The 10,046-nt window shown below is 40.2% G+C and overlaps 1 non-coding gene across 1 annotated transcript; it reads left to right on the top strand.

Annotated features, from left to right (window-relative positions):
- The first annotated feature begins 2,437 nt into the window (after positions 1 to 2,437).
- LOC122054471 lies at positions 2,438 to 2,544 on the top strand. Its single transcript, XR_006132778.1, has one exon. It is a non-coding gene; the product is annotated as a small nucleolar RNA R71 (small nucleolar RNA).
- The last annotated feature ends 7,502 nt before the right edge of the window (positions 2,545 to 10,046 follow it).

Below are 10,046 nucleotides of genomic sequence, written 5' to 3'. Positions count from 1 at the left end.
CCGTGTAGATCTACACAGCTTAAGGACCCTCCATCTCGGCTAAGTCCGCACAGCCGTGTCAATCGACACGGGCAGAACAAGCTCCTTCTCGGCTTCTTTTGCATGGCCATGTGCGATGCACTGCCGGATTCTTTTCCTTCTCAATTTAGCCTCACACAGCCGTGTCTGAGACACTGACGAGTCCTTCTTTTTCTCAGGAATTCTCACACGACTATGTTAGTTGACACAGGTAGTGCAATTCTCCTCTCTGGTAAATTCACACAGTCGTGTCTGGTACACGGCCGAGCACATCTCCTCCTCAGGTAAGTTCACACGACCAATGTGAGTCACATGACCGTTTACTCCTTCTCTTCTATAGACTTAACACGGTCGTGTCTGGTACACGACCAAGCTCTGTTTAGCTCAACATTGATGATTTTCTCCCTTTCCGACTTCTCCAATGCTTCCATGCCCATGAAGTAATCACGACCAGCTCATGGAAGCAAAATACAACCTGAAAACAAATAGCAACAATGAAATAAAAACACTAACTGATGAAAAGAAAACTAGAATTGAAACTAACTAAAGAAACCCTTGGGTTGCCTCCCAAGAAGCGTTTGTTTAAGGTGTTTAGCTCGACCGATCTTCATTTTCTTCTCATTTTCTTGCCTTTAGAGGGCAGATATACTTATCATTTTTGATGGGAGGCCTTCTCCCAACATCACTTGTCGGCTCATGACCTTCATCCGGCAGCCTCCCATGAGGATGGAAATTCTAATCCTCTAACTTGTAAGCATCCTCCTTGCTGCAAAAACTTACTAAAAGAGAAGAGACATGGTTAGAAGAATTTGATAAATCATATGCCAACCTTTCCTTACCAATTACCAATGAAAGCTTATGGTTTTTTACATTAATTATTGCTCCAGCTGTAGCAAGGAATGGTATTCCTAATATGATTGGAATCTTTAGGTCTCCTTCCATATCCAGCACCATAAAATCTATGGGAATAATACTCCCACCAACTTCTACCGACACATCTTCTACAATACTCATAGGGTATCTACAAGAATGGTCAGCTAATTGCAGTGTCATAGTAGTAAGTTTAAAGTTTTTGAGACCTAATTTATTACAAATTGAATATGGAATGAGGCTAACACTTGCCCCCAAATCACAAAAAGCTTTTTTTATAAATTCAGCTCCTATATTGTAAGGAATATAAAAGCTCCCTGGATCTTTAAGCTTTGGGGAAGTGTTCTTTTCAAACAAAGCACTACATTTCTCAGTTAGAGAAATGGTCTTAGTGTACCTCTTCTTCTTTTATTTGATATGATATCCTTCAGGAATTTGGCAAACTTTGGCATTTGTAAGATTGCATCAATTAAAGGAACTTCAACACAAATTTCCTTAACATTTTTCAAAAATCTGCCAAACTCTTCATCTTTTTTCAACATAACTAATCTTTGAGGAAAAGGGACTACTTGATTTTGTGGGTTAAGTGGAAGAGTCTCTTCAACCTTATTGGTACTCTCCTCTTCATCTTGAATCTGAATAGGTTCAGGTGATGGAGGAGAGAGCTCTTCTTCAGTTTTCATCCCTTTCTGAGCAGTTACTTGAGGATCCCCCAAGGTCCGTCCGCTCCTAAGTTCAATTCGATTGCAGTGCTCCATTGGATTAACATCAGGTTTACCAAGAAATTGTCCTGGTGCTCTTGAAGATGATGAAGCTAACTGGGTAATTTGGCTATCTAAAATTTTTTGGTGCTTATCTGAATTATCCATTCTTTGAGTTAGCACCTTAAGTTCTTGCTTCATTTTATTTTGATTGGAAATAATTTCCTCAAGCATTTTCTCAATTTTTGAGAATTGATAGCCTTGAGAAGATTGTTGTTGTTGGAAATTTTGTTGCCCAGGCAGGAAACTTGGTCTTGCCCCCATAAATGGTCCTTGTTCTTGATTGTTTCTATAGGAAAAATTAGGATTATTCTTCCACCCAGGATTGTATGTGTTTGAATATGGATTGTTCTGTTTCTGATTGCAGCTCATGATAGTATCACATTGTTCTAATTGATTGATTTGTGCTGAGACAGCTCCTAAAGGACATGAGTCTTGAGCATGATCAGAACTCCCATATGTTTCACAACAACATACAATGGCATTGACTGTATTTGTACTTGTTCCCATATTTTCCAGCTTCTTTGAAAGAGCATCTAGTTTTGCAAATATTATAGTGATTGCATCTACATCAAATTTTCCTGATGCTTTAGTTGGGTTTGAAAAAGAATAGACTCCACTTCTTTTTTGTTGCCCACTGATGATGGTTTTGTGCTACAATTTCAATAATATCTTCGGCTTCATCCAAACTTTTATTCATAAGTGCCCCTCCAGCAGCATAATCTAGGGACACCTTAGTATGATAATTGATGTCATTATAAAATGTATGCAACACTAACCATTTCTCCAATCCATGGTGTGGACATTGTTTGAGCATGTTGTTATATCTATCCCATGCTTCAAATAAAGATTCTGAGTCAGATTGTCTGAAGCTTGCAATAAGATTTCTCATATGAGCAGTCTTGCTTGGTGGATAGAATTTATCTAAGAATTGTTGCTCACATTGCTCCTAAGTGATGATGCTATTTGGAGGTAAAGAATTTAACCATTGCTTTTCTCTATCTCGTAAAGAAAACCTAAACAATAATAATCTCACTGCTTCTGAAAGAACACCATTTATCTTCATGGTTCCGCAGATTTCATAGAAAACTTCCAAGTGTTGATTAGGATCTTCATGCGATCCTCCACCAAATTGATTCTGTTGCACCATAGTGATTATTGCAAGCTTTATCTCAAAATTATTGACTTCAATAGATGGTCTAATAATACTTGAACGAAGCCTTCTAGCATATGGTGCTGCATAATCTTTAAGTGGTTTGTTCGCCATGTTTAAGTGTTCTTGTCCTTCTTGTTGTCTTTGCGAGGTTTTCGTTCTATGGAAGGTTCTATCAATTTCAAGATCAAGAGGAAATAAATCTCTTGCAAAGTTAGATCTTCGCATACAAGAATAAGATTATAGAATTTGATTTACAAAGAAAAGAATAAAAAACACAAAGAATTTGATTCACAAACAAAAAGAATAAAGAATGCAAAGAAAAATTTCAGAATAGAATTAGAAAACTAGTTACAAGTTAGATGTAAGAAAATAAAATAAAAGAAAAGTTTAGTCTAACTCAAATAATAATCTCTAATGTTATAAACGCAAACCCTGACAACGACGTCAAAAACTTGTTACGTCACCGCGAGAGGACAGTATGAGACAGAAGTATCCAGAGCTATTCTAAGTTCGAGGACGAACTTTTATAAGGTATGGGGGATTGTAACAACCCAATTTTCCCTATTTCAAGTTCTAAAAGTCCATAAAAATATTTGGAAATGCTTTTAAAATATTCTAGAGATTTTTAGAAATTTTTAGAGTATTTTTACGTAATTTTTGGAAGTCGTTTAGTATGTTTACAAAAAGAAAAAAAATTGTCAAAACCGAAGTTCGAACCCACGACCTCGGGTCGGACCGACCCAACCGTACACGGCCCAACCAACTGAGCTATGCTCGTTTTGTTAACCAAGTACGAAGCGAGATGTATATAAGTTGTAGTTAATAACAGAAATGCCCTAAGTATTATAAGATGGGTTATTTCCTTCTCCCGAACCCTAACCTCTCGATCCCTCTCCTCCTCTCGTGCGCCGTTTCTTCCCTCCGAGTGGAAACAAGGAAAGCCGGCTTAGGGCTTAACTCCGGTGGCCGACGAGCTTCTTCCTCCGAGGGTTCGGCACACATCCGAGAGAACTCTCGGCAAGGTGAACGCACGGACGAGAAGGGACCGAGATCTTCAAGCTCCATCCGAACCCCTAAATTTCTCCTTCTCGGTTGTAAGTCCAAGCAATCAAGGGTAAGTACTACTCACCTGCGGTAGGAGTTGCTCCGATCTTTCGGTTTTCGTTTCCTTGTTTTCCTGAGTTTCTTGAATCCGAAACATGCTATAAGGATTTTGGCTTTTGGGTATTCTGCCATGAGCTTCACAGGGAAATCAAGGTTTCGTTTAGGTTAGTTGAGCATGTAGTATGATTCTAGTGCCAAGTAGAATTGTATGCATTCTATCCTTAATTATTGCTAGGGATTTTGGCCGTGCACAGTGGAGTTTCGGTTGATTCCTTGCTGCCCTGTTTAGGATCATACCGAATAGATCATTATAGTTATCCCATGTCGCTGCCATGAGTTCACTTAAGGATGCATTGTCTTGGCTTGCTGTTGAATGCTTTGAGTTGTATGTTGTACATGAATTTCCTTGCTTTAAGGTCATGTTGTACATAGTTAAAGTTGATTAGAGATTTGTTTTTACAGCATGTTTAAGAAGTTGAGTAGCATTCTATGTCGGTTTGTTTTTACAGCATGATTAGAATCACTAAAGGTAGCATCCTTTGTCTATTTTACAGCATGCTTAAGAAGCCCTAAAGTAGTATTCTTTGTCTATGTTTTATAACATGATTAGAATCCCTAAAGTAGCATTTTTGCCCTATTTTACAGCATGTTTAGAAAGTCCAGATTTGCTTTCCTTTGCTCTATTTTATAACAGGCTTAGGGAGTTCAGATTTGTTTTCCTTTGTGTTATTTCTATATAGCATGCTTGGTTAGTTGTAATCCTATACTTGTTAGATATATATCTAAAGGATTCTAAAGCTCTAATAAAAGATTATGAGAAGTATGAGTACAGAAAAAGACCAAGGTCTAATTAAAAAGAGATAACAAGTAAATTAAAGTAAGAGGCTAGTACCCGACATCCAAGAGCTTGTCGTTAAACAAATCCAGGTGACCATTTCCGAGGTCTTGGCCCTGGTAGACCGAGGTCTGCTCTTTTAGGATTGGTGGCTCGCAACCCCAACCTATTAGGGAACGCGCATGAGTTGGTACTAGGCCTGGGCCCAAGAAAAGAAAACCCAAGAAAAGAAAACCCAAGAAAAGAAAAGTTAAGTAAGAAGGAAGAAAGAAAAGAAAACCTAAGAAAGAAAAGAAAATTTAAGTAAGAAGGAAGAAAGAAAGAAGAAGAAAGTAAAAGATAGAAATTAAAAGATTAATTTCTAACACAAGGATACAAGAAATGAAATAAGTTCCAAGCTTAGAATAAATAAGAATTGTTAGTTTTCTTTGATTCTAAGTTTACATTGTTAGTTTCTTGTTATCCTGCTTGATACTGAGTATGATTTGTATTCTGTTCATTTTCTGTATACCATGAGCACATGCAGATAGCTTTATTATTTCAGTTTCAGCACTTATGCATTTCATTTATGCATTTCGAGTTTTGTGAGATAGATTAGTACTTACTAAGCGTTTTCGCTTATAGATCTTGTCTTCTTTCCTCCTACTGCAGATAAAGGAAAAGCTAAGATATGAAGGGAGGCGACAGGGTGGTGGTGATGATGGATGTGTGTGGTGATTGAACTATGGAGAGGTCCAGAGGGGACTAGCAAGACTTATTTATTTAGAGTTTATGTCTAGTTTATTTTCCTTATTTCTGTTATGAAATTATGAGTTTATGATTGAGTTTGATGTGCGTTGTAGCTTATTATGCTTCATTCTGGGAGCTTGAGTTTAGTTCATGTTGCTAGATTAGTTTTTTACTATGATATGATTTATTACTGCGTGGTTGTGAATAAATTGTGATCCAGCCGCATGTGGCTGTGTATATATAGCTTGTGTATTATAGATTTGGTCACCGGTACAGGGGAGACTCTGCCGAAATTTTTCGGTAGGAATTCCTCTGAACCGTGATAAATCTAAGTGTCGCTAATAATAGCATAAGTGACACTAGTAAGTAGAGTAGGAGTTAGGTAACGGTCGCCCTTAGAGAGTAGTAGTAAGAAGGGTGGTTGTTACACTTGACCTCTGGAAATGTTGCACGAGCGTGTAGATCTACACGAGCTTGTGCTGATTTTGTTTCAAAGGTGACATGGTCGTGTGAAACCACACGGCCATGTCAACCCCCTCTTCGGCTAATGTTGAACACCCGGTCTACTCCACACGACCAAGGTCATTTTCTTTCATGTTCCTTTGGCATGGCCATGCAGCACACATGGCCAGCGCTATCTTCCTTCAATTGTTCATTTCTTCTCCAAATTCGACTCCTACAGACAGAAAAACACATAAGAGAATATCTCCGAACAAAGAAGAGTAAATATACTAAAAGTAAGCAAGGAGTATGAAAATGCATAGATAAAGCATGCGTAAAATATAGTAATGTGCGTCAAAACATGCTAAACAAGTGTATAAAATCTACGCACATCATGCGTCTTCCGCTCGATTTCCTGTGTCCTAAGCTCTTGCACACTTAGACATAGGGATCAAAAATCAAACAAGACCTAACCTAACTTGGTTGATCACATTAAAATAACCACGGGGTCCAACAGGGATTACGTCGCTATCCTGCCTCCCCTGCTCGCTCTATCCTATTGCAGGGTCGACTAGTAACTCAATGGGAGCATACTATAAAGGCGATGGACACCTGCTCACTGCCTGGCCTGGTGGACCTGTCCTCTAAAACTGTCACTATGGTAAGCTTCCACTCTCTCTTATGGCTCTCCCCCTCTTATTATGTCTTTTTGTTCTCACTCCTCTGTGATTATGAATAGATGTTTGCCCAGTCGCTCCGCTTAAATCAGACCTTCTTGCATATACATTGGTTTAATAAGATCTTAAATGATTATGTTGTAGACCTGGAGTCTCAAATTTCTAATCCTGCTTTAGTCGTATCCCAACTAAAGGTTGAGGTGGAGACCTTGAAGAAAGTGAATGCCTCCTAGGAACAAACCTTGGAAGAGGCTCAGTTAGAGATCGACCGTCTCCAAAATGACAAGAATAGGCTTGAAGTTCTTCTACAGTCATCCAAGGCTAACTGTCAAGAGGCTCAATCAGAGTTGACTCAATGATCTGTAACTCTGGAGAACTTCAAGCTTACACATAAGCAAGAGATGGATCGTGTGACCCAAGAGCTGAATTCCAAGGACATGCTTATTATGGATTAGAGACGGGATCTAAAGTCTCAAGCAATAGAGCTGGGCTCTTTGAAGATAGAGTTATTTCAGTCTCAGTCTACCTTATCGATCTTCATTATTGCCTTAGAGACCTATAAGGTTGGGGAGAGTGACCGCCTACAAGCAAGCTGAGAAGAATATTTACGCTCTTCAAAGTTTGGCTCATAGGTGGGGGATCGGTTCATTAGGTCTATGGCCTAGAGTGCGGTAGGGGCACTTCAGCAACTTAAGGAGAAAGGGTATCTATCCCCTGATCCTCCTGAGGATTTCCTAGATCATCATTGGATCCTTAGAGAGATGCCCGATGATGTATTCACGGAATTCAAATAACCCCTCTTATTGTGTATGAACATTTCATTATTCACAATTGTTTCTGCTTCTTTCTTTTTAGATTTTATTCTTTCTCCTTAGTCCTAACTCAGTGGAGCCTGACCTATTTAACCTGAGCATGGGGGCCTGATCGGGTCTTAAGGAAGATTCGTGAGTGTTCTAGGCCAAGTTATCTCGACCAGGCATTTCATGCCCGATCGGTCATATCTTCCCGATCTCAAGTCTTACAAAGGAATGATTCACTTAAGTACGATAGGGATGGAAGTAGTTAGCACTCCAGGGATAGTCTAGCTTCTTACCCTGAGTGTCTTGCAGGTAATAGGCACCTAACGCTAACCTTTTAACAACATTATACGGACCATCCCATTGAGGTGCCATTTTGGTTACCTCCCCTACGGTCTTTGTCCTCTTCCACACTAAGTCCCCTTCTCCAAAGAACCGGGAAATCACCCTTCTATCATAGTTTTGACACATCCTTTGTCGATATGTAGTTAATCGGGCAGATGCCTGCTCGTGAATTACACTGATAAAATCCAACTCTGAAAGTCGCCGCTCATCATTTCCTTCGTCATATAACATTCTTCTGACTGAGGGCACCTCGACTTCTATGGGCACCACAGCCTCACTACCATAGACCATGTGAAATGAGGTGAGTCCTGTGTTCTCTCATGGAGTTGTGTGGTAGGCCCAGAGGATGTTGGGCAGTTCTTCTACCCAATCGCCTCCAACATGATCCAGCTTGACTTTCAACCCTCGAATTATTTCTCTATTGGTAACCTTTGTCTTTCCATTGCTTTGAGGATAAGCTATAGATGTGAAGACTTGGATTATACCAAATCCTTGACACTAGGTCTAGATCTTGCGGCCTTGGAATTGTCTTCCGTTATCTGAAACCAACTTATGTGGTATTCCAAATCAGTAGAGGATGTTTTTCTATAAGAATTGAATAACAACTCCCTCAGTAATCCTGGCCAGGGCTTTTGCTTCCACCCATTTAGAAAAGTAGTCCACTTCTACGAGCAAGAATTATTTCCAACCTGGTGCCATCAGGAATGGTATCACAATATCCATACCCCATTGGTCAAAGGAGCATGAGACTATTAAGGTTTTCAGCGTGTCAGTCGGTCGATGGATCAGGTTCTGATGCTTTTGGCAAGATAAGGAAGTATTCACCAGTTGTTGAGCATCTTTCTGCAGAGTGGGCCAGAAATACTCAGCGAATAATACTTTTCGAGCCAGCATCCTTCCTCCTGCGTGGTTACCGCAACATCCCTGATGTACTTCTTGCAAAGCATACTCCGCCTCCTCCGTTCCTAAGCATTTGAGCAACGGTCTGGAGAATGCTTGCTTGTACAACTGGTCCTAAATCAGGGTATACACATGAGCTCTTTTCCTGATCAACCTGGCTTCTTCCAGATCAATAGGCAGGACACCCTGCTGAAGTTAAATGATCATCAGAGCCCTCCAGTCAATCGACTCCTCAATATTATTCTACAAGTCTATATGAGCTATTAGGAAGGTCTGGGTTATCGACCTGTCCAGCATCCAAGTGGTCAAAGAGCTGGCCATTTTAGCTAGTTTATCAGCCATTTGGTTATCTGCCCAAGGAATCTTAGTCACCGTGGCTTCCTTGAAATCCTCTTTCATCTTCTCATATGCTTCCCAGTATAACTATAGCTAGTCGCTGTTAACTTCGAAGTTGCCCGCTACTTGCTGAGCTACAAGCTGAGAACCTGAATAAACAACTACCCGAGCGACTCCGACATGCCGAGCTGCTTGCAGCCCTGCCAATAGTGCTTCATATTCCGCCTCATTATTCGTAGCTCTAAAATTTAACCTGACGGCCAGTTGCAGGATATCCTCTTGAGGGGATATCAGAAGGATACCTACTTCGCTTACTTGTTGGGTGGACGATCCGTCTACGTAGACCTTCCAGGTTTCTTCAGAATCCACTTGATGGACCTCCGTTAGAAAATATGCTAGGGCTTGCACTTTAATTACCATTCGGGGCTTGTACTGCATGTCATATTCTCCCAGTTCAATGGCCAATTTGATGAGATGACCTACTACCTCCACATTATTAAGAGTCTTACCTATAGTGCTATTGGTCATAATTGTGATGAGGTGTGCCAGGAAATAGGGTCTTAAGCAATGAGCCATGAGTACCAATCCATAGATCAATTTTTCCAGAGTCATGTATCAGGACTCAAGCTCTTTCAATAAGTGTCTAAAGAAGTACACTGGCTACTATACTTCTATAGACCAATTTCTCCTGAGCACATTGAAGAAGGGCAGGGCTCGATCTGCAGACTGGGATAAGAACTTAGACAGTGTAGTTATTCTGCCCACCAACTTCTGAGCTTCCTTCAAATTCTGAGGCGCTTTCATATCTCGAAGTGCTTGGACCTTCTTCGGATTTGCTTCAATTCATCTCTCAGTAATGAGGTATCCTAAGAATTTCCTCCCTCAAGCTCCAAACATGCATTTCAATGGATTCAAATTTAGCCCATATTGTCGTAATATGCCACAAGTCTCCTCTATATCAGAGATCAATTTACAGCCAGAGTGGATTTGATGAGGATGTCATCCACATAGACCTCCACGTTCTGTCCTATCTACTCTTGGAAGATCTTATCCATCATTCTCTAGTAGGTAGCTCCT

Source organism: Zingiber officinale, chromosome 3A, assembly GCF_018446385.1.
Source record: "Zingiber officinale cultivar Zhangliang chromosome 3A, Zo_v1.1, whole genome shotgun sequence".
Lineage (NCBI taxonomy): Eukaryota > Viridiplantae > Streptophyta > Magnoliopsida > Zingiberales > Zingiberaceae > Zingiber > Zingiber officinale.
The sequence above is the reverse complement of the archived record's forward strand: the minus strand, read 5'-3'. Positions and strand labels throughout refer to the sequence as shown.